Source organism: Lithobates pipiens, unplaced genomic scaffold, assembly GCF_037356315.1.
Source record: "Lithobates pipiens isolate NorthernLeopardFrog02 unplaced genomic scaffold, aLitPip1_a1.2 Scaffold_16, whole genome shotgun sequence".
Classification (NCBI taxonomy): Eukaryota; Metazoa; Chordata; class Amphibia; order Anura; family Ranidae; genus Lithobates; species Lithobates pipiens.
In genome coordinates this window covers 449778426-449803332 of record NW_027507748.1, presented here as the reverse complement: position 1 = coordinate 449803332, position 24907 = coordinate 449778426, and the positions used below count along the sequence as shown (strand labels likewise).

At 43.9% G+C, this 24907-nt stretch overlaps 1 protein-coding gene across 2 annotated transcripts in view; it reads left to right on the top strand.

The window, feature by feature from the left end:
- OCA2 (OCA2 melanosomal transmembrane protein) overlaps positions 1–24907 on the top strand; it is a 561190-nt gene that overhangs the window by 519498 nt on the left and 16785 nt on the right. The window lies entirely within an intron of this gene.

Sequence of the window (24907 nt, the reverse complement as noted above, 5' to 3'; positions counted from 1 at the left end):
TTGCATAGGGGCTTGGTGAGCCCTATTAAAGGTGTGTTAATACTACACCCAGGTACTCTTTTTGTGGCTAGTAAATGTCTTCAAAAAAGAGAAGCAGGACTAACACTACAGGGAAGGACACACCTATGTCATCAGTAGTTCCTGATGAACCTAGTTGTATCCCCTGAAAGACCAGAGGCTTCTGGGCAATATGAGTCGATGCGCCTATCTGGTATTGTGCCTACACTCAACGCTGCAGCTTCACCCTTTATCACTAAGGATGACCTGTCCTTGTCCCTAGCCAGGTTAGCGCACAGGATTGCTGGCATAATTGCCTCCATTCCAGAGAGTGGTAAGAACATCATACCATCAGACATGGTGATAGTGTGATGGTCTGGGGCTGCTTTGCAGCTTCAGGACCTGGATGACTTGCCATAATTGATGGAACTATGAGTTTTGAGCTCTACCAGAAAATCCTTAAGTAGAATGTCCGACTATCAATTTGTACGCACTTGGGTTATGCAGCAGGGCAATGATCCAAGATACAACAGCAAGTCCACCTCCAAATGGTTCAAACAAAGTAAAATTTAGGTTTTAGAGTGGCCTAGTCAATGCCCAGACTTAAATCCAATTGAGATGCTGTATCCTGACCTTACACAGGCTGTTCATGCTGGAAAACCCTTCAATGTGGCTGAATTAAAACCATTCTGCAAAGAGTGGGCCAAAATTGCTCCACAGCAATGTGAAAGACTCATTGCCAGTTATCGCAAATGCTTGATTGCAGTTGTTGCCGCCAAGGGTGGCACAGCCAGTTATTAGGTTTAGGGGGCAATTATATTTTCACATAAAGCCAGGCACGTTTTGGCAGCTTTTTTGCCTTCATAAATGAAACCATCATTTAAAAACTGCATTTGTATTTTCTCAGGTTATCTTTGTGTAATAATTATTTTTTTGATTATCTGAGTCATTTAAGTATGACAAATATGCAAAAAAATCTGAAAGGGGGCAAATACTTTTTCACGGCATTGTATGTACTGGAATTGTGCTCAATCCCGCACTTCCAAAACTGAGCCCAAGCTGTTGGCGACAGCTCCAGGTCTTTTACTAATCATAAAAAACAGAAGAACTGGCTCTCGTTCACGTGATTGCTGTGATAGCCCGTGATTGGCTATCAGTGATCAGTCACTTTTAAGCCCATCCCTGTGTTTTTTCTCTGTGAAGAAGAGAAACAGACTTCTCTAGTGAGCAGACGTTAAGTCTGTACAAAAAAGGTCTATTGAAAAAAAAAATCTTAACCAGATTATGGCTTGATTTAGTTCAGTGAGTGTTGGTGGCAGTGTAAGTGTACCTGTTAGGGAGAGTGTCAAAGTTCAAAGAAATGCAGGTGGATGCACTGTATTGTACATCATGTACTCCTGCATTATACACTATATTGTACATCAAACACTCATGAACTATATACACTATATTGTATATGCTCCTATATACACCATGCTCCCTCTTTACTGTGATGCACTAAGTACACTGCATTTTTTTTTGTAATCAAGCAATGGGGCCCAACTTATGATCTTGCACACAGGCTTATTGTCTTAATAAAATGCTCCTGGTCATTCATGTCTATAGTTGGCTGTGTACACATCACCTGGAGGGCTTCCCAGGAGGTGGAAATATGCCAGAAAATATGGTGACCATGTGCAAGATCCCTAAGAATTTTTAAATATTGTTGTGTCCCCCAATGGTTGAGAAACATTTTCTTGTATTTATATTGCTGATTTTATGTCAATAATTCTGGATGATCGAACTTCAAATCTGAAGCTGCCTGATTCATAAAGAAGTTTAAAGTGCCTGCTATGAACTGTGGGGTTTCTAAATTCTAGCAAAAGACATTCACAGGAAAAAGTATGATTAAATATTGTGTTAGTACTCATTAATCTTAGAACAGTATGCTTTTCTCAGCAGAGACCAATATGGATGGCTTTGTTCACAGTGGACTCATTTAAGCTTGGCTGCTAAAAAACAAAAAAAAAAACCTTGTGGTTCAATTATTTTATAATATGAAATCATATGCATTTTTGTAATTCAAAATTTGCATAGAAGACCATTTAAATAGATACTCTTGACTTCTCAATATTTGTTGGTGAAAACTTGAATTCCAATTGCTTTAACTGCTTGGTTTTAGTTTACTTTTTGGAAATAATGTGCAATTAAAACATGTTTTGCATACATACAGATGGTGATGTTAACAAAGAACATAATACATGCAAATTGGGTGCTGACATTATAATAAATTTTTCATGGAAGCCATTTGCATTTCACAGCTTATGTGTGCAAAGAAAGACTCGATCAGGAGTATTAATGGAGCTGTAGAATGCCATAACAAGAAAACTAAGGGCGTTTGTTGAAAGGCTGTGTTGATGGCATGTTTGGCCTCATTTTTAGATGCATCTGAGATCATTTAGAATACCCGGACAGGTGCATTTGACAACCTTCCGAACTGAATTCTACCTCCTTCAAGTGGGTTTTGCCATTGATTCATATAAGAATGCGAAACCTGCCTGAAAGAAACAAAAGCCTAGACATGCACTGACAAAAAGTGTTTTCGTTTTTTCGTTTTATTATTTTTTTTGCTTTTTTCAGAAATCCAAAAATTTGGATTTTTAAATTTGCAAATTCTGAATTTTCAGAATTAGAAAATTTGGAAATTCTAAAATTCTAAAATCTGAAAAAAAAGAAAGAAAATCCGTAAAATTCAAAATAATAACTATTAAATTATAAGTATTGGAATTTCTCTTCAAATTTGGCTGATTGTGAATGTAACAAATACAAATTTATCTGAAGTTATGAATTTTCCAAAATAATGAATGCTGCATCTAAAGGAATGGAACAAATTAATAATAATAATTAAAAAAAAGTTTTTTTATTGTTATTTCTTATTATTAGATCATTATATTCCATTTGTTTAGATATGGAATTCATTATTTTAGATAATTCGTAACTTCGGTTGAATTCACAAACAGCCAAATTTGAAAGGAAATTCCAATACCTATAATTTAATCGTTATTTCAAATTTTACCGATTTTCTTTCTTTTTTTTAATTTTTTAATTTCTGAATTTTCAAACTCCAGAAATTCAAAATTCAGAAAATTTCAGAATTAAAGAATTTGTAAAAATTTGTTAAACTAATTTGGAACTAAACAAATTGCACATGTCTGCAAAAGCCCATCGAAACAGCCTTCAACAGTGTACTGTATATAATACATGTGCATATGCTGTGCCATTACAAGATTCAATTGATGCTCTCTCCCACCCTAAATGCATTTAGAATACCATTATTTGTATGTGTAGAATCTTAGAAGTCCTTAAAAGTAGCTGCTTATATTGTAATACTGTATTTGGCTGACCTTTTTCTTATATTGAAACTATATCCAACCCCCATAGGATAAAAACCATAAGAAAAAAATATAAAGTAATGCAATATTTCTCCAGTCTCTAAATGAAGGCTTTAGCCAAATTAGATAAGGTTCTGGGCCACAGAGTTGGTAGAGGGTTAAACCAAAAAACTAACACGCTTATTATGGGAGACTATGGACAATTCTTAATTTGTATGTGACTATCATTTCTGCATGGCAAATCCTGCCAAGCATCAGACTTTTGCAAAAATGGTGCATCTGCCTATTTAAATTTATCCATTCTGTGTCAAATCTTAGTTCTATGAAGTTGGTTTATTCCTCTCTGCTCATACATGTTTTACAATAACATTGATAAATGTGAATCATACGGAAGTTTTTTATATTTTTGCTAAATATATTAATGCTGCAAAACAATTAGAATTATTTTTTTCACATATCTTTGGTTCCTAAATATTCTATATGTTTTCAGTACAACTCATCTTATATTTGTCACTGAAATGGTAAAATAGGAGCATTGGGAGTACGCATTCACAGAGTAACTCTACTCTTGGTGAGAAAACAAGCAATTCCCTTTGGGTGATTTAAAGTATGTACATTGCAAGGATTAAAAAAAAAAAAAAAAAACATTGTAAAGTCTGAGTTCATTCTTAGCTGATTCACTTTCAGTGAAATTAGCAGTATCTGCACCAGTTTAGAAGTAATTAACTCTTAGGGAGTTTCTCACCAAGATTACATTTCTATTGCAGAGGATGCATAACATTTTACTTGCATCTTAGTCCAGACTTCTGGAAAAGTCAGTGAGTCAATCACAAAAGCAGGTCATTCCATTTCTTGGAGAAGTTCTGTACCTTGTGTACAGAAGGCCTTCAGGTTTCAATACTGAAATTTGGAAGCTGGGGTATATTTCTAGTCTACATGATGGCATGGCTTGTCTGAGCCAATGTGTTCTGTTGTACTGCCCTGCAAAAGGCCACCACCTCCTCAAAGACTGGGCAAGAGAAGGGCAGTGTGAACAACTGTTGGATCTGGAAGAGTGAGGCCCGTGGACCATGAACATGTAACTTTTGGCGAGACACTGCATAACCCCTATAGTGACCTTTCTGAGCTGGAAGCAGATATACAAACCTTGCACACATGGCTACTTGTGAGATTGGCAACCCTTCTCTACATAGGGAGGGAAGACCCTGAGAAAAAAAATGACATAACATGATCTATACTTAAATAGTGATGAGATTCTTGGTACTTTTAGGGTATTGAATGATTTATTAAAAAAGAGGAACCAGCTTTGAACCAAACTGTTTGGAAGTTTTGTTAGTAACTATTCCAGCCTCCAGCCTATCCACATAAAGTGTATATACATTAAAGTGGTTGTTAGGGCACTATGTACTTTTATTATAATCTTCTGTGTTTCCTAATCCTGTGTGCCCCTCGTGTGCATTTAAAAAAAAATGCCATCTATACCTGATTTCAGAGCAGCTCTCGCAGGACCGGCCGCCTCTTTCCATCTAACAGCTGCAGTGGGAGGAGCTGAGAATCCCCAACTGACATCCGTGGAGAGGAGGAGAGAGGCAGCCAGCCGGTCACGGGAATACCAAGCGGGGCTCTGAAATCCGGTATAGATTTCATTTATTTGAATAAAACGCACAAACAGGGGCACACAGGATTAGGAAACAGATTATATAAAAAAGCTGCAGTGGGAGGGGCTAATAATCCCCCGCTAATGTCAGTTGAGAGGAGGAGAGAGGTGGCTGATTACGAGTGCAGAGCAGTGTTTTAAAATCAGGTATAGACAGCATTTTTTAATAAAACACACACACGGGTACACAGGATTAGAAAACGGAGGATTATATAAAAATTTAAATGTTAGCCGCAGGAGTGGAGGGGCGGACACTTTAACTCGCTGGCAGGGAGGGGGGGAAAGCCGAGAGGAAAGCTGCAGATGATGAAGGCAAGTAAACTGACCATGGTGTCAGGGCTCAGCAGCCATGAAAAAACGCATTCAAGAAAAAAAGGGGTAGCCCCTGGAAGTGACACATCTAAGATGTCCTAGAAAGATGAGTGGAGTGGTAACCTCAGCCTGGACTCCAACCAGGCCATGCTCCCAACATGTTTCACTCCACCCCCCCGGAGCTATACATACCCCCCTCTCTACCAAGCCTGAGCGGCACACATACCCTTTCCAGGTCATGATAAACTGTAGTCAGTTAACAAAGGGGAGGGCAGAACCAGGCAAAGTCAGTCAGGTATTTCAGGTGATACAGGGGGCCAAATTACACAACATGGGCACTGTGCTGTACGAACATGCATTAACCGCTTCCCTACTGGGCCATTGTCAAATGACATCCTCAAAACACGCTGCCATCCTAGGTGTGGTGATCGGGGATCAGGTGTGTCCCCCAGGACACAGCCCCTCCCCAATCAGGTTAAAGAACCAATGAAATTGGCTCTTTATCATGTGACTAGCTGGGTCCAATCACAGCCGGTCACATGTATTCTGATCATGATCGATGCTCATGTGCGCCCATGGGGGTGTGCGGCGATCTGGAATGAGGCATGTCCCTTGGACACAGCCCATCTCCGATCAGGGTAAAGGGCCAATGAAATTGGCTCTTTGGACACAGCTGGCCATGTGGTAATCACAGCAAGTCACAAATGTCAACAAACTGCTGTAGCTCAGTTTCTGGGTTCTCCTGCTCAGTGTGTGAGGAGACCTGGATAAAAAAGTAAATGCAGGGATGTGCCTGATTGCCCCCCAAATAAGGAGGACCTGTCACAGCCCACCTGAGTAGCTATCGTCAGCTCATGAGAGTACTCGAGTACCGGTCACCAGTTGGGTTATTTTCTTTTCACAATGGGGTCATTTTGTGGGTAATTTCATCTTACTGGTGCTCCAGGACCTTCAAAAGTGTGATAGGTAGTCAGGAAACGAAATGTGTAATTTATTCTTCTAGAATGCCTAATGGTGCTCCCTGCATGTTAGGCCTCTCTGTGTGGCCAGGTTGTGTAAAAGTCTCACATGTGTAGTATCGCCATACTCAGGAGTAGCAGAATCTATTTTGGGGTGTAAATTGTGCCGTGTACATGCTATGTGTTAGAAATATCTTATAAATTGACCACTTTGTGTAAAAAAATAAAGTTTTAATTTTATTTCTACGTTTTTTGAAGATTTTTGGAAAAAAATGAGCCATTAAGACTCATTATGCCTCATAGTATATATGTTGGGGTGTTTGTTTTCAAAAATTGGGTAATTTTTTGGGTAATTCCACTGTCCTGGTATGGGTCATTAGGAAATTGTATGTGTAATTTATGTTCCTAGAACACTGGATGGCGCTCCCTGCATGTTGGGCCTCTCTATGTAGCCAGGCTGTAAAAAAGTTTTGCACATGTGGCATTGCCATAGGAGGATTTTGTATTTTGGGGTGTAATTATAAGTATGCATATGCTGTGTGTGTGAGAAATAACATAATTTTTGTGTAAAAAAAAAAAAAAAAAGTCTTAATTTTCCCAAGAATTGTGGGAAAAAATTACAACTTCAAAAAACTCACCATGCCTCTTACTAAATACCTTGGACTGTTTACTTTTCCAAAAGGGGTCATTTGGGGGGTATTTGTACTTTCCTGACATTTCAGGGCCTCAAGAAATGGCTGTCGGTACACCAGAAGTGATCAACTTTCAATGATTTGCCCCATAGATTGTAGACTCTAACTTTCATACAGACTAAATAATATAAACTTATTTGGGTTATTTTTAACCAGAGCGATGTAGCAGTGTAAATTTTGGCCCAAATTTATGAACAAAAATTATTTGCAAAATTTAAGAGACTAAAAGTTCACTCTTTTTTTTATTATTATTTTTTGTTCACTTATTTCACAAAGAAAAAACCCTGTGGTGATTCAATACCACCAAAAGAAAGGTCTATTTGTGTGAAAAAAATCATAATTTTGTTTGGGTACAGTGTTGCATGACTGAGTAATTGGTATTCAACATGTGAGAGTGCTGAAAGCTTAAAAAAAAAATAAAAAATTAGTCAGGGCAAGAAGGGTGCATACAGTAAGGGCCCTGTTTTTTTAAGTGGTTAAAAGAACAGGATCCATTTTTGTTTTTGAGTAACAAACGATTTGTTTTGCGTAACACTGATTGTAGGATTATTGCAGGATTTATGGGGGACAGCCATCCCTCCATGCTATTTATGGCTGCCAAGGGATAGATGTGCATTCATTACCTATTTGCTGTAATGAATGGGTAGGTTGACTTTCATCACTTAACCGCTTGCTGACCAGCTGCTGTCATTTTACTGTGGCAGGTTGGCATGATCCTGTGAACCGTCATAGCTAGGTGTCGATGCCTGCGGCCGATGGTTACAATGACCACTGGCCACGAGCGATCATGAGCACGAGGGACAGAACACAGAAATGTGTGTAAACGCACAAAATAGGATTTTTATAACGGCTTACCCGTAAAATCCTTTTCTTTGAAGTGCATCACGGGACACAGAGTTATAGTAGTTACTATGTGGGTTATAGGTCACCTTCAGGTGGCCTATAGACAAAAACTGCACTCCCTATATAACCCCTCCTATTACTGGGAGTGCCTCAGTTTTGTAGCAAAGCAATACACGTGTGTACCAAGAAGGGAGGGACCTCTGTGTCCCATGATGTACTCCAAAGGAAAGGATTTTACAGGTAAGCTGTTATAAAAATCCTATTTTCTTATTATACATCACGAGACAGAGAGTCATAGTAGTTACTAAGTGGGATGTCCCAAAGCAATGCCAACTAAAGGGAGGAAGATGCAACAAAAGTAGGGCACTAAGAGACTAGAGGACTTATACTGCAGCCTGTAGTACACTGCGCCGAAAGGCGATATCCTCATGACCTTTTACATCTACTTGATAGAATCTGGTAAATGTATGGACTGAAGACCAAGTTGCAGCCTTGCAGATCTGAGCCATGGAGGCTTGGTGATGCACTGCCCAAGAAGCACTAACAGCCCTGGTAGAGTGTGCTTTAATATGAAAAGGAGGAATTTTCCTTTTTAAACCATGAGCTTGAACAATCACTTGACAAATCCATTTAGAAATAGTAGATTTCCACGCTGCCTGTCCTCTTTTAGGACCATCTGGCAAAACATACAAAACATCTGTTTTACAAATCTGAGCGGTCACTTTTAAATAGACCTTGACCGCTCTCACCATGAAAAGAATGGTGTGACTTTTTTCTTCCACAGAATGAGGTTCTGGAAAAAATAAAGGCAGAACAATATCCTGGTTTAAATGAAAACCTGAGACTACCTTCAGTAGGAACTTAGGATGAGGCTGCAATACAACCTTATCCTTATGAATAATCAAATATGGCCATTTACAAGAAAGAGCAGCCACCTCTGATACTCTTCTTGCAGAAGATATGGCAACCAAGAAAATTATTTTCCTCATCCAGAGGACCAACGGAATATCTCAAATAGGCTCAAAAGGCTGTTTTTGTAAAGCTGACGGGACTAAATTTAAGTCCCAAGGGTTCAGGGGTGACCTAACTGGGGGATTAATCCCCGTTACCCCTGAATGAAGTTACGAACCAGAGAGTGTGAAGCAAGTGGTCGTTGAAAAAATAAGGCTGACACCTGGCCCTTGATAGTATTCAAGGCCAGCTTGATTTCTAATTCCATCTGTAAGAATTCAAGGATCTTACCTATGACACATTTTCTGGGGTACCAACCCCTGGATTCACGCCAGGAGACATATGCCTTCCAGACTCTACAGTATATGACTCTGGAGGCCGGGTTCCTAGCATTAATGAAAATAGAAACTACTGAAGGTGACAGCCCACCGTCCTTTAGAATGTGGGTCTCAATAACCAAACCATTAAATTTAGCATTTGTAAGGTAGGATAAAATACCAGACCTTGCGAGAGAAGGTCTGGCCACAGTGATAGGGTTCAAGGGTCCCAAGATCTCTTGGGCCATGCTGGGGCCACCAGAATCACCTCCTTCCCTTCTTGCTTGATCCTGCGAAGAAGACACGGAAGCAGCAGAACAGGAGGGAATGGATAGATCCGTGAAAACTGATCCCACGGAAAGACCAAGGCATCTGTTCTGTATGCCATCGGATCCCTTGTACTTGACACAAAGTTGGCGATTTTGTTGTTGAACCTGGGGTAAAACAGATCCACGTCTAGAACTCCCCATTTTTTACATTGACAAAGATGTCAGGATGAAGGGACCATTCTCCTGGGAAAAGGGAACTTTTCCCATTAGAAATTCTTTGGATACACTTATCCAGATCGTCTCCGAACAACCATTCACCATGAAAAGGGAAACTAGCCAAGAGTTTTTTGCATGGCTCTTTGGCTGACCAATTTTTCAACCATAGGATTCTACGTACATGTACCAGCCCTAGCATGTATTTGCCATCTTTTGCTCCTTGTTCCTCAGCAAGAGGGTCCAGAGCGATGGACGGAGACCTGCTGCATTTAGTCCTACTCTGGGATGCAATTAAAGTATCAATTTTTTGCTCAAGGCTTAAAATCTTTGAAAAAAACCTCCTTATTAATAAGGATGAGCTTAGAGTTTGAGTGGAACTCATGTTCCATTCGAACATTGCTTTTTCGCCCGTTCGCCGAACAGCCAACAATTTGGGCTGTTCGTGGCAAATTCGAAAAGTAGTGGAACTCCCTGTAAAAGTCTATGGGAGAAATATAAAGTGCTAATTTTAAAGGCTTATATGCAAGTTATTGTCATAAAAAGTGTTTTGGGATCTGGGTCCTGTCCCAGGGGACATGTATCAATGCAAAAAAAAGTTTTTAAAACTGACGTTTTTTCGGGAGCAGTGATTTTAATAATGCTTAAAGTGAAACAATAAAAGTGCCCCTCAGGCCTGGTATGCATATTAAGGGGAACCCGTGTCAAATAAAAAAAAAAAGACATGAGGTTCCCACCAAATATCCATACCAGACCTGAAGTCTGGTATGGATTTTAAGGGGAACTCCACACCAAATTTAAAAAAAATGGCCTGGAGTTCCCCCAAAAATCCATACCAGACCCTTTATCTGAGCACGCAACCTGGCAGGCTGCAGGAAAAGAGGGGGGACGAGAGAGAGGCCCCCCTCCTGAACCGTACCAGGCCACATGCCCTCAACATTGGGAGGATGCTTTGGGGGTCTGTGACTGGTGGTTGTGGGGGTCTGCGGGCGGGGGGGCTTATCAGAATCTGGAAGCCCCCTTTAACAAGCGGACCCCCAGATCCCCCCCCAGTTTGACATGGTACCGGTGTCAAAAATTTTTAAAAAACACACAGACACTGTTGGGATAAGTCCTTTATTAAAAATAAAAAATATTTTAAAAAAATTCCACCGGTGGTAATCCGCTCTTGCTATCTTGCGATGACTGATCTCTTCATTCGGGGTCCAGCGATGGCTAATCTCTTCTCCGTGGTCCAGCGATGGGTGATCTCTCCCGATGATGTCCAGCGCGTGCATCCTGTCTCCACAGAAGACACCGCGGGAATCCTGGCAGTCTGACGGGTCTTAGCTGAGGATGACGGGGCCACCTGTCACCTGACACTGCCCCCTCTGACACAAGGGGTGACGGAAACCTGCATTACATCAGAGGGGGCAGGATCACCCATACATCACTGGGGAAGCCCGGGTTTTCCCTTGCATCAAAGGGGGACGGGGTCAGGTGACGGGTGGTCCCATCCTCCTCAGCTAAGACCTGTCAGGCTGCCGGGATTCCCGCTGTGTCTCTGCGCGGGACATTATTGGAAGAGATCACCCATCGCTGGACCCCGGAGAAGAGATCAGCCATCGCTGGACCTTGGAGAGATGATCAGCCATCGCAGGATACCAAGAGTGAATTACCACCATTGGAATCTTTTTTTTTATTTTTTTATTTTTTTTTTTATTAAAAAAAAGGACTTATCCCAACAGTGTCTGTGTGTTTTTTTTTTAACAATTTTTTACACTTTTTGTGAAATGGTAGGGGTGCAATGTACCCCGTTACCATTTCAAATGGGGGGGCGGGATCTGGGGTTCCCTTTGTTAAAGGGGATTTCCAGATTCTGATAAGCCCCCGCCCACAGACCCCCACCACCACCAGCCAGGGACATGGTGCTTTGAGGGGTCACAGACCCCCAAAGCATCTTCCCAATGTTGAGTGCATGTGGCCTGGTACGGTTCAGGAGAGGGGACGCTCTCTTGTCCCCTCCTCTTTTCCTGCGGCCTGCCAAGTTGCGTGCTCGGATAAAGGGTCTGGTATGGATTTTTGGGTGGAATTTTTTTTTTTAAATTGTCGTGGAGCTCCCCTTAAAATCCCTACCAGACCTTAAGGGTCTGGTATGGATATTTGGGGGGAACCCACGTCATTTAAAAAAAAAAATTGACGCGGGGTTCCCCTTAATATCCATACCAGACCTGAAGAACCTGATAATTGACTTTTTTTTTTTTTTTTCGATGACTTACAATGACTGTTCTCTGTATTATGGGGAGCCGACAATTCATTATAGCTGCGAGTGCTTTTAAATGACTTTTTTTCCTGCAGAAATGACACTTTGTGCAGGGACAGTTCTAAGCACTGGAAACATGCGCCCCATTTACAGGCATACTATACACACCCCCCAGGTACGAAATTTAAAGGAATATTACACATTAGCACTTTTTATTTTGAACGTTCGAGTCCCATAGACTTTAATAGGGTTCTAAAGTTCACACACATTTTAGGTCTGTTCGCAGGTTCTGGTGCGAACCGAACCGGGGGGGGGGGGGTGTTTGGCTCATCCCTACTTAGTAATATACACAGGGGCTGCAGTGTTAAGAGCGGCTGCAACACTTGCCCTTACCAATGGCTCACTCTGACCAGCCATAGTATTCTCAGGGTTGCCATCTTTTTTGAGATGGTTTTAGGCTTTTGTGTGACTGTAGAAGCCTTTCTATAGCCCTTTTTTGATGTATTTTTACCTCTTCCACTGATAGCCCGATGCACAAAGCAGAGGTACTACCAGAAGGAACAGATTCACTGCTTGAGCAATAGTCCAGCCCTGTCACTGGTATTCATGCTCAGCCTGATGCAGTAGTAAATGTGTCAAAGGAAATGCCTGAGTCACCAAAACTTGTATATGCCACCTTTGCTCTTGTGTCCCTCCAGCAGCATGTAACGGCACAAATGGTGCATAAACAGGGCACAATCAGCTCAAGAAAAGGAAAAGAAAAATCAGTCAGTTGATGGGGTAGCACAAATGATGCCTTTTAAAACATACCTTCCCAACGCTGCCCTAACAGTCCTCGTCGCCTATGGCCCTTCCCCTCTTTAAAAAAAAATAAAAAATTCCCATGCGAGAGCGGGCTCCTGATCCTACAGGATCCAAAAGGAGGAAGGAGGAATGGTGAGGGGGTGTCTGGAAGCCGTCGAGCGGCATGCTGTTTTTTTTTTTTTATTATTCTTGTGGCACTCTTTCCCTGAGAAGAGGGGAAGAAAAAAAACGCACAGTGGGTGCCAGACTTACTGGAGGTCTGCTGCTTGGCTGGAGGAAGAAGAAACCTAGACTCAGAGTTGGCTTTCTGAGAAGCATGAGATGGTAAGTGCTCAATACAGTCCCCAGTGGTGACACATAGGCATGACAACACTCACTAAATTTAAAGGAGACAATCATAAGAAAATTTTAAACATTTCTTAGAAAACTCCACTTACTTTTCCCGGCGCAGGATTTTCTGTGGTAAACCAACAGTAAAAATCTTCCCCCTTCACGGTGGGTTCTGTTAAACCTTCAGGAGCTGGGGATCCTCAAGGAAACCCACAATCCTGGACCTATAATAGCACCACCGCCAGTAAAAACTTTATGGCCTTAATACCAAAAAATACTCGATCCCGGGGTGCAGCTCTCTAGAAAGAGAAGTGTTACAGGCAAGACCTTGTTTCTTTGGATACGAGGCCCGGGTACCATTCAATTTCAGCCAAAAAGACACTTTAAATGGATCCGGCTGCATGGCTAGCCCCAGAAAATTGCTCTAGTGGAGCTCAGCACAGCACAACTTCACTCATGACCAACACCTTAGACACTGACGAAAAAACTGAGATACTCCCAGTAGTGGGAGGGGTTATATAGGGAGTGCACTTTTTGTCTTGGGGCAAGCCGGTGTCCATCACTTGAATGTGGCCTATAACACACATAATAACTACAATGGCTCTGTGTCTTGCGATGTATGCTAAGAAATCCATGTTCTGTTCTGAGAGGAGTGACAGATCGTGTGTTCCTATTAGCTAGGAACCACGATCAGGTCACTTCCTCTAGTCAGTCCCCTCCCCCTTCAGTTAGAATCACCTCCCAGAGAACACAGTTAACCCCTTGATTGCCCCCTAGTGTTAACCCCTTCACGGCCAGTGATGTTTTTACAGTAATTAATCCATTTTTATAGCACTGATCGCTGTATAAATGCCAATGGTCCCAAAAATGTGTCAAAAATGTCCGATGTGTCTGCCATAATGTCGTAGTCATGATAAAAATCACAGATCGCCGCCATTACTAGTAAAAAAAAAAAAAAAGTTAATAAAAATGCTATAAATCTAGGCCCTATTTTGAAGACGCTATAACTTTTGTGCAAACCAATCAATATATGCTTATTGCAAATTTTTTTTTATTTTTTTTTTACCAAAAATATGTAGAATAATACATATCGGCCTAAACTTAGAAGAAATCTGCATTTTTTTTTTTTTCTTCCAAAAAAAGGGGATATTTATCATAATAAAAAGTACAAAATATTGTGTTTTTTCTAAATTGTCACTTTTTTTGTTTATAGTGCAAAAAATAAACGCAGAGGCGATCAAATACCACCAAAAAAAAGCTCTATTTGTGGTAAAAGGACGTTAATTTTGTTTGGGTACAGCGTTGCACGACCGCACATTTGTCAGTTAAAGTGATGTAGTGCCGAATCATAAAAAATGGCCCGTTCATTCAGCAGCCCCTTTATTTCCCGGGGCTGAAGTAGTTAATAACATTAATAGCTTAACCTCCAATGTTATTGATAATTATAATATAAGTTGCTCTTTGGCACCAAAAGATATGAATCTTGGGACAACTGCAGACAGCACAAACGTGAAGTGTGTAAAGTTCTTCTAAGCCCTTGTACACAAGGTCGGACATTCCGACAACAAAATCCATCGAATTTTGTCCGAAACTAGTGTTGCCTACACGCGGTCGGACAAAGTTGTCCGAAAATCCGATCGTTCGTAACGTGATGACGTTATTTTGTTACGACGGGACTATGTTCAGGCTAGTAGCCAATAGCTTTGGTCTAGGAATTTGATCTGGGCATGCATAGCACTTTGTCCGATCGGAATTCTCTACTAGCAATCGGACAAAGTCCAATCGGATCATGTTGTCAGAAAATTTTATAGCCCAGCTCTAAAACTTTGTCGGTCAGATATTCCAACGGAAACAGTCCGATGGAGCCCACATACAGTTGGATTATCCGACAACGCGGTCCGATCAGACATTTTCTGTCGGAATGTCCGACCAGTGTGTACAAGGGCTAAGGAGGGCTTACCAGCTTCTAAGGACAAACGTATACTAACTTTTCCACAGTACACTATTTTGTCCATTTGATATTTTTGTTGAATGAATAAATAAAAAGAAAATTTACCTTGTATATGTATTTAAGTATATCACCTTTATCTGTAGGGAATAATTTTTAAAAAGAAACGAGGTTATGAGGCAACATAGGCAGTTGCTGCAACTGTAACTAATGTGACCAAACCTACAAGATTATAGAACATCTCTGGACTATCTGGGTACTTATTAGCACAAGTAAATTGAAAATAATTTAAAAATACATTTTTAGTCCTCAAGGAGAAAAATTATACAAAGACAAATACAATCAGACATAGATGTAAAAACATCCACCACAGCTATACAATAACTATCGGCTTTCCCTGTAAAGTTTATGTTGGGTGGCGTAGCGAAATTCCTCTACCGGTTTCGCGGTCAGAAACCGCTTCTTCAGGAGGGAGATCTACGGGGTAGACAAATAATAGGGTAGAGTAGAAAAATAGCAATATATAACAAAAAAGCAACATAGTTTTACATTTATTAAAATGAGGAGAACGGCTCACCAGTACAACCAGTAGCAACAGGTCACAGGGCCCGCCAAATTTCCCCAGCGGCAAATGCGGGGGAGTATATAGGACCGACTCTGGTGTCAAAAAAATGGTGAATTAGAAATAATAATTAATAAAGGATTAATAAAAGTAGAGTGAGCGAGAACATTGGTATTTGTCTTTGTATAATTTGTCTCCTTGAGTATTATTAAAAATTTCTTTTTAAATTATTTTCGATTTACTTGTGCTAATAAGTACCGAGATAGTCCAGAGATGTTCTATAATCTTGTAGGTTTGGTCACATTAGTTGCAGCAACTGCCTATGTGGCCTCATAACCTCTTGTTTCTTTTTAAAAATTATTAGGATGATGGTGCTGGTATACGTCTCTTTAAATTTATGCTCAACTAAGGCTTGAAACTCATTGTATTGCTATCTGTAGGGAATAAATAAAAATCTAATGTTTGCCAATTAAAAATATGTTTAAAAGAATCAACAATGTCCATGCAGTTTACTTACCTTTTCACAACTTTATATGACCTTTACTATTACATAGCTTCTTAACATTTTTTCCCAGATATTAAAACCCTGTAACTTGTAACAATGCTGGTCAAAGCTCATATCCTATTTTTACTGTTTGTGAGGAAGAACATTTATATTAAGTACATTAGAGATGCAAACTATCAGCTCAAAATTCCATGGTGTGTTGTATTCATAGTGATCATTCAAAATTCAATAATCCATAAACAAGATATGTTATCATTATTCAACATTACTTATGAATTTTCATGAATTCAGCTGTGTGCTCTTTGATAAGCAATCAGAAGTCTGGTTCACCAAATACTTAAACAATGCTGAATCAGAACTGATGCAGCTTTCAGTAATACAGTAAAAAAGCAAACTGTAGTGTGTTTATTGGGATGAATTTCTTTTGGTTCCACTTGTCAGTGTCACTTGGCTTCTTATAACCAGTTACATCTTACTTGCTTTATTTGTGTCTATACTGTGGCTTGTACTTTTTAAATATTTATGTAGGTAAAGTGAAATTAAGTGACAGATTCATGTTCTCGTTTTGCAACCGGAGATCATTTTTGAAGGCAATTGATGCTCAGTTTAGCCATTCTTCCACTGTAGCGGTTTGAGAAAAACACAGGATTTAGCAAAAACATAGATAATTTGTAGTTTGCTGGTTCTTGATTATCAACGTTATTGTGCAAAGCTGAACATTTCATATTGTATACACAACTTTAACAAAGTGAATATTCATAAAAATGACTGGGTTGTGTCATTGGGGTACACAGTGCAATCTTTTTAACCAGTTCCCGACTGACTCGCTCCTATATATGGTGGCAGAATGGCACCACTGAGCGAATCACCGTACCCGTACGGAGCCCGCCCCCACGTGGCCACGATGATTGGATTTGTTTCAGAACGATCAATCTTCAGGTCCAGGCCAATGATTTCTGGCCTAGACCTGCTGATCGGCTCTGACAAATGAAATACTTCTCCTACCTGTAAGTGTAAACACAGACAGGGGAAGTGATGATCATCTCCCCTCGTGGAACTCTTTTTGGTTCCAGAGAGGAGCGAGGCTGTCTTAGCGCGAGTTGAACAACTCTACACTAACACCAGTACACCCCCCCCCCCCCAGTTAATCCCTTCACTCCCTGTCAATGTCACCAAGTGCAGTTTTAAGATTTTTCCTTGATCACTGTATTGGTGTCATTTGTGACACTAATCAACATTAGGGCAGTCAGTAGTAGGCCCAGGTAGCTTTATGGTACCCCCTAATAAAGTTTTAATCTCTTGATCACTCCATCACCAGTGATCACCGTATTAGTGTCACGGGTGATGCTGGTTAGTTTGTTATATTGTTATTTTTACAGTGTCAATACCCACCGTATATTACCTAATAAAGGTTTAACCACCTGATCACTTGGCGGGTGGCATCAGTTGAGTTTTTCTAGTCAGGATCTGTGTCAGCCCCAGGCAGCACCAGATTAGTGCCAGTAGCGCTAACACCCACGCACACACCATACACCTCTCTTAGTAGTATAGTGTCTGAATAGATCAATATCTTTGAGCTGATCTATATTGGCGTTCCCAGTAGTTTAGGGTTCCCAAAAACACAGTGTTAGCGGGGTCAGCCCAGATACCTGCTAGCACCTGCGTTTAGCCCCCCTGCCCAGCCTACCCAAGTGCGGTATCAATCACTGTCACTTACAAAACACAACATGCATATCTGCAGTCTATGGGAAGTGACTATTTTGAATGCTTATTTGCAAGTAATTGGGCATACAATGGTGGGTCTGGGTACTGCCCCGGGGAACATGTATCAATGAAAAAAAGTTTGTAAAAACATTTTTTAAATGAGCAGTGATTTACTGATGCCTAAATGGAACCATCAAAATTAGAAATCTGTACCATGTATAAAGCCTGTTGCAGCAATGATATTTATAAAAACAAAAAAGACCTTTTCCATTCAAGCTTTCTTTATATTATGGACGGCTTGGGGGGCCAGTCTGTATGATGAGGCCACAATTTAGTGCACTTGAAGCAATATTAGAGATAAATTATGGTCTCTCTTTTGCAGACTTTGGATAGAAGTAATAAGTGCGGAAAAATCAGGCTTTGGGTGTTGGTGGTGTCTTTGGACTATAACCCTATAGAGGTACTTTAGATGAAAGCAAGAATTGGCCTTGCTGTCCAAAATTGAAATAATATGCACCTGTTAAACAGGTGTGGAAAAATTGTTCTTTGGGTGTTGGTGGTGTTTTCACACCATAACCCTATATAGGCACTCTTGATGAAAGCATGAGCTGGTGGTGTTGTCAACATTTTTAATTTGTTGCCCTTCTCAAACTGTTGCAGAAAAATTGGTCTTTGGGAGTCGGTGGTGCCTTCACACCATAAGCCTATGGAGCAGTGGCCCCCAATCTTGTTGGCATTGGCTGCATGGAAGAAAATTATGCCAAGGCCCTTAGGGGTCAATGCAGGTTTTCATGGGCAATTTGTCAGGGCAATGGCTGGTGTTGGTGCTTCAATCATCATGGCACCATGGTTGATATGGTGTCAGGAGGATTGAAGCGCATTATTTCTATTATTACATATAAAGTGAAATAGTTCAACTCGCCATAATTCAGGATCAGAGGGAGCCCTGAGCGTGTCACTTGCCACTGTTGCCAACCACCAGATGCAGCTGGTCACTTGCTATGTCGCCAACCACCAGATGCAGCTTGTCACTTGCTATGTCACCTGCCACCAGATGCAGCTTGTCACTTGCTATGTCACCTGCCACCAGATGCAGCTTGTCACTTGTCACCAGATGCAGCTTTTCACTTGCCACATCACCTGCCACCAGATGCAGCTTTTCACTTGCCACATCACCTGCCACCAGATGCGGCTTGTCACTTGCCACATCACCTGCCACCAGATGCGGCTTGTCACTTGCCACATCACCTGCCACCAGATGCAGCTTGTCACTTGCCACATCACCTGCCACCAGATGTGGCTTGTCACTTGCCATGTCGCCTCCCACCAGATGCAGCTTGTCACCTCCCACCAGATGCAGCTTGACCCTTGCCACCAGATGCAGCTTGTCACTTGCAACAAACCCCTGACCATCAGATGCAGCTTGTCACATGCAATGTCACCTCCCACAAGATGCAGCACATGTGCATTGGCTGAGTCCCAGAGAGGACAGGCAGTGAGAGATGATGTAATCTTTCTGCTGCCTGCAGCTGCACAGCAAGGGCATACCAGCGGTGATGCAGGGCGGGTGGAGATGTCCCCTCTATGCTCTTGTCCACCCACCATGTATCATGCTGGCCACCCACTCTGCCATGCTGCGCACATGCCGGCTCTGCCGTGCTGCCCTCCTGCTCATCAGCTCTGCCGCGCTGCCCTGCCGCTCATCGGCTCCGCCGTGCTGCCCTCCCGCTCATCCATCAGCTCCGCCGTGCTGCCCTCCTGCTCATCGGCTCTGCCATGCTGTCCCCCCACTCATCGGCTCTGCCGTGCTGCCCTCGCGCTCATCGGCTCTGTCATGCTGCCCTCCGTACTCATGGCCCAGCTGCAGAAATGCCATAGCCCAGTAGTTGGGGACTCCTGCTATAGAAGTACTCTTGATGAAAGCAAGATTTAGCCTTGCTGTCAAAAATTGAAATTTGATGCCTCTCTAAAATAATTGCAGGAAAAATTTGGTCTTTGGGTGCCGGTGGTGACTTCTCAAGGTAACTCTCTATAGAGGTACTCTTCATGAAAGCAAGAATTGGCCTTGCTGTCAAAAATTGCAATGATATGCATAGTGATGGACGAACTTCCGACGGGACGTTTCGCGAACGCGAAACGCGAACGGACACAAACGTTCGCGAAAACGACCGTTCGCCGCGGGCTCCATTGACTTCAATGGGAGGCGAATTTCGCAAACCTTTAGGTCGAATTTGCGGCCACGGGGTAATTATTAGGGGGTAGCACGTAGTCCCACCACCTGGACAATAGCATAATACATGTATGAGGTGAATTTGGGATCGATAACTACAAGCATTTTTTTTTTATTTGGGAAATTGTTCTGACAATTCAGGACTATGGAGCTAATGAAGGCAATGGAGGAGAGGGAAGGTCAGGGACCAGGGTAGGCAAACAAGAGGGTGCAGGAGATACAGAGCACTGACAGCAGCACCGTAATACAGAGCACTGACATCAGCACCGTGACATACAGCGCTGACAGCAGCTCCGTGACATACAGCGCTGACAGCAGCTCCGTGACATACAGCGCTGACAGCAGCTCCGTGACATACAGCGCTGACAGCAGCTCCGTGACATACAGCGCTGACAGCAGCTCCGTGACATACAGCGCTGACAGCAGCACCGTGACATACAGCGCTGACAGCAGCTCCGTGACATACAGCGCTGACAGCAGCTCCGTGACATACAGCGCTGACAGCAGCTCCGTGACATACAGCACTGACAGCAGCTCCGTGACATACAGCGCTGACAGCAGCTCCGTGACATACAGCGCTGACAGCAGCACCGTGACATACAGCGCTGACAGCAGCTCCGTGACATACAGCGCTGACAGCAGCTCCGTGACATACAGCGCTGACAGCAGCTCCGTGACATACAGCGCTGACAGCAGCTCCGTGACATACAGCGCTGACAGCAGCTCCGTGACATACAGCGCTGACAGCAGCTCCGTGACATACAGCGCTGACAGCAGCTCCGTGACATACAGCGCTGACAGCAGCTCCGTGACATACAGCGCTGACAGCAGCTCCGTGACATACAGCGCTGACAGCAGCTCCGTGACATACAGCGCTGACAGCAGCACCGTAAGCAGCCCCAGGAGGAAGTCAGCACAGCACAGGGATGGTGTGATCCCCTCATAATAAGAACCCCCAGGAGGAAGTCAGCACAGCACAGGGATGGTGGGAGCCCCTCATAATAAGAACACCCAGGAGGAAGTCAGCACAGCACAGGGATGGTGGGAACCCCTCATAATAAGCAGCCCCAGTAGAAATATGACACCGCTCAACCTCTTCAAAGAGGAGGGTAGGGGCATATAGTACGGTGTGCTTTTTTGGGTCAGGGAAGTGAGCCAAATGAATTAAGAAGGTCTGTGTGCTTGATTCCAAAAATTGTTTATAGACATATACATGGTCTACTGATCACATGTGTTGAATTCCTCCGAGATCCATGCCTCATTCATTTTTAGAAATGTGAGGTAGTTAACACTGTGGTGAGCTAGGCGAGTACGCTTATCGGTCACAATCCCCCCTGCTGCGCTGAACGTCCTTTCGGACAGGACACTGGATGAGGGGCAAGCCAACAGTTCGATTGCAAATTGGGCAAGCTCTGGCCAGAGGTCAAGCCTGCCCACCCAGTAGTCTAGGGGTTCATCACTCCTCAGAGCGTCCACATCGGCCGTTAACCCAATGTAGTCGGACACCTGACGGTCTAGGCGTTCCCTGATGCTGGATCCGGATGACACCTGTCGATGGGTCGGCTGAAAGAATGACCTCATATCCGAAGTCACCAACACATCTTCAAACCGGCCTCTTCTTGCAGGCGCTGTTGGATTGGTACCCGCAAATCCTTCTCTGGGAGTGGGAATTGCTCCTCTGCCAGCGCACGCAAAAGCAGAATGCAGCATTTCTCGAAGCAAGGCCTGGAAGTGCTGCATTCTGACAGCCCTCTGCGACGGCGGTAACATTTCCGCCATTTTGTGTTTGTACCGGGGGTCTAAGTACGTTGCCACCCAGTACTGGTCCTTGACCCTCATGCTTTTTATACGGGGGTCCCTATTAAAACACTGGAGCATGAAGGCCCCCATTTGCACTAAAGTGGAAGCGGTGTGGTGGCCTGGCTCCTGCTCATCATCCAGGATAATGTCGTCCTCTTCATTCTCCTCTCCCCATCCTCGCACAACAGGGATCCCAGAAAGGTTTAAAGCATGCTCTTCTTGCTCCTGCTCATCCGCCCCGGCACCATCCTCCTCTGACTCCTCATCAGACTCCTGTTGTTGACTTGTCTCAGATAGAGTAGCCCCCCCTGGGAATTCATCCAGCATTGCGACTTCCTCATCTTCCCGCTCCTGCTCCTCCACAGCCTGATCAATGACACGACGCAATGCACGCTCCAGAAAGAAGGCATAAGGTACCATGTCACTGATGGCGCCATGGCTGCGACTGACCAGTTTGGTGATCTCCTCAAATGGCCGCAGAAGTCTGCATGTGTCGCGCATGAGCAGCCACTGGCGCGGTGAAAAAAAACCCAGCTCCCCAGAACCGTTTCTTTCGCAGAGTTCATACAGGTAGACGTTAACTGCACGTTTCTGCTGGAGCAGCCTATCAAGCATATAGAAGGTTGAGTTCCATCGCGTCGGGCAATCGCAAATAAGACGTCTGACCGGCAGATGGTGTCGCCGCTGAATGTCAGCAAGGCGAGCCATGGCCGTGTAAGATCTTCTGAAATGGGCCGAGATTTTCCTTGCCTGCCGCAAGATGTCCTGGACCCCAGGGTATTTGACAAGGAATCGCTGCACGACCAAGTTTAAGACGTGTGCCATGCACGGCACGTGCGTGATTTTGCCCTGTTTCAATGCGCTAAGCAGATTGGCACCGTTGTCACACACCACTTTACCAACTGTCAAATTGAGCGGTGTTAGCCACTCATCTGCCTGTGAACGCAAAGCTGAAAGGAGTGCCGGGCCAGTGTGGCTCTTTGCTTCCAGGCACAACAGACGCAGCACGGCATGGCAACGTCTCACCTGGCATGTGGAATAGGTTCTGGGGAGCTTGGGCGGTGCAGTGGAAGAGACGCTAGCAGCGGAAAAGGAGGAGGCAGCTGAGGAGGAGAGGGAGGAGGATGGAGTAGGAGGAGGAGAAGAAGAGTCAGGCCTGCATGCAATCCGTGGCGGTAAAACCAAATCTACACGGGTGCCACGGGTTACATGCTTGACGGCCGTCAGAAGGTTCACCCAGTGGGCAGTAAAACTGATATACCTTCCCTGCCCGTGTTTGCTAGACCACGTGTCTGTGGTCAGATGTATCTTGGCACCGACACTGTGTGCCAGAGATACATTCACTTGCCGCTGAACATGGCCATATAGCTCTGGGATGCCCTTCTCTGAGAAATACTTCCTTCCTGGGACCTTCCATTGTGGTGTTCCAATGGCCACAAATTTGCGAAAGGCCTCCGAGTCCACCAGTTTATATGGCAGTAGTTGGCGGGCTATGAGTTCTGACAAGCCAGCCGCCAACCGTTGGGCAAGAGGGTTATCCGGCGTCATCATTTTTTTACGCTCAAACATTAGGCCCACGGAAGCCTGCCTTTTTGCAGAAAAATGTGAGCTTGGCGTGATGGAAGGTGGAGTGGAGGACAATTGTGAGGAGAGAGGAGAAGGAGAAGTAGAAGACGAGGCTGGACGGTGAGAGCCTGCAGTGTGGCTTTGTGTGTTCCGTTGCTCCCACTGGGCTCGGTGATGGCTGCTCATGTGCCTTCTTAAGGCGGTCGTCCCTAGGTGAGTATTGGGCTTACCGCGACTAACGCGTTGACTGCAAAGATTGCAGATGGCAACGCTATTGTCAGCAGCGGACACGTTAAAAAAAGCCCACACTGCGGAGCCATGTGCCGGTGTCCTGGGAGCGCCAGATGTGACCGTACATGGTCGATGACTCGCTCCTGATACATTTGCAGTCTGCTTTGTCCCTGCTGTGCAATGTAAGTCATTGCTGCTTCTCCTCCCTATCTGCTGGTCCATATCTCCCTCTGAACTCCCCTCCTCTTCCTCTCTTGTGGGCACCCACGTGACATCACTAGACACGTCATCATCAACGTCACCTTCCCCACCGCTATAAGTAGAGTAGGCAGCAACACCGGGGACCAACCTCCTCCTTGGGCTGATCTGGGTACTGGCGTCAGACTGCTGAGTAGCGCTTGTTGCTACCTCCTCTTCCTGATCCAATACCAAGAGTGGCTGCGCATCAGAAATGTCCTCTTGATATGGATCGGAAAATAATTCCAGTGACTCAAGCGGAAGGTATGTGGTGGTGGTGGTGGTGGTCGTGTTGTTGGTGGTAGTGTCTTTGGGGGTGCACATAGCAGAGAGTGAAGAAGAGGGTGCAGATCGAGAGGATGAGGAGGGTGCAGAAGAGTAAGGCTGAGCGAGCCACTCAACCAAGTCTGGTGCATCCTTTAAAGTAATTGAACGCACCTTCTGCAACTTCCCACTTTGGCTCAAGCCTGTTGCTCCTGCCCTACCCCTACCACCCCTGCGGAAGGGCCTGCCTCTTCCTCTGCATGTCATTTTTTAAATGACCCTGTGACAAAACTCTTAGTCCCTATACCGCTGAAGGACTGCTGCAGTATAGGTGAGCGGTCAGCAGTGGTGCACGTCAACCCTATCTATTGTGGACCTATAGCGGTCCTTACAGAACAGCAGACTGTACCGCACTCAAGCCTATGTACCGTAGCACCCTATACCAAGTTACCAGTCCTTATAAGAACTTTTGTGGACCAAGCAGGTTGTGTATTAGTGTTTAGCAGACTGTACGTCAGTCCCTATACCGCTGAAGGACTGCTGCAGTATAGGGCAGCGGTCAGCAGTGGTGCACGTCAACCCTATCTATTGTGGACCGATAGCGGTCCTTACAGAACAGCAGACTGTACCGCACTCAAGCCTATGTACCGTAGCACCCTATACCAAGTTACCAGTCCTTATAAGAACTTTTGTGGACCAAGCAGGTTGTGTGTTAGTGTTTAGCAGACTGTGCGTCAGTCCCTATACCGCTGAAGGACTGCTGCAGTATAGGGCAGCGGTCAGCAGTAGTGCACGGCAACCCTATGTATTGTGGACCGATAGCGGTCCTTACAGAACAGCAGACTGTAACGCACTCAGGCCTATGTACCGTAGCACCCTATACCAAGTTACCAGTCCTTATAA